Source organism: Penaeus monodon, chromosome 29 (assembly GCF_015228065.2).
Source record: "Penaeus monodon isolate SGIC_2016 chromosome 29, NSTDA_Pmon_1, whole genome shotgun sequence".
Classification (NCBI taxonomy): domain Eukaryota; kingdom Metazoa; phylum Arthropoda; class Malacostraca; order Decapoda; family Penaeidae; genus Penaeus; species Penaeus monodon.
Genome location: NC_051414.1, coordinates 9,742,900 through 9,743,407, shown reverse-complemented (window position 1 = coordinate 9,743,407; position 508 = coordinate 9,742,900). Strand labels below are relative to the sequence as shown.

General features: G+C 32.7%; 1 protein-coding gene across 1 annotated transcript in view; it reads left to right on the top strand.

Moving 5' to 3' along the window:
- Positions 1-508, top strand: part of LOC119591727 (balbiani ring protein 3-like) — a gene marked incomplete in the record, with an annotated part of 83,966 nt that overhangs the window by 21,004 nt on the left and 62,454 nt on the right.

Below are 508 nucleotides of genomic sequence, written 5' to 3'. Positions count from 1 at the left end.
TCTTGACCGCTATACAAAATTATTGTCTATTAACGTATTTTCTTTGAAAACAATAGAAATTCAATAGAACTTAAGAATGAAAGCAAAAACTATTGGCATGTAACTTTGAAACTGTAACGTCTGTTGAGGCATTTTACACTTTTTTGTTGTTGATGCTAACTCCGGATATTTGTTTTTTTCCTCAAAATCTCGTTTGATTCATAATTGCATTCTTATGGTTGTAGGAGCCCCCTTTTATATTTGAGAATAGTATATACAAATTATTTTGTATTATTTCTACATGATTTAAGATATGATAAGAATACATTTTGTAACTATACTTCCCACTGCCTCAAAGAATTTCTTTACCGGTTATTATTATGCATCAATACTGACCACTCGTCTTTTGTACCTCCCTTCTTTTAATAGATTAACAGATATCAGGAAGCGAATAACTTCCTGTGTATCAGGAGTCTAAGTGTGACCCAAGATGCCTAACCTGACCTCAGAGCCAAAATGCTTGTGTGTC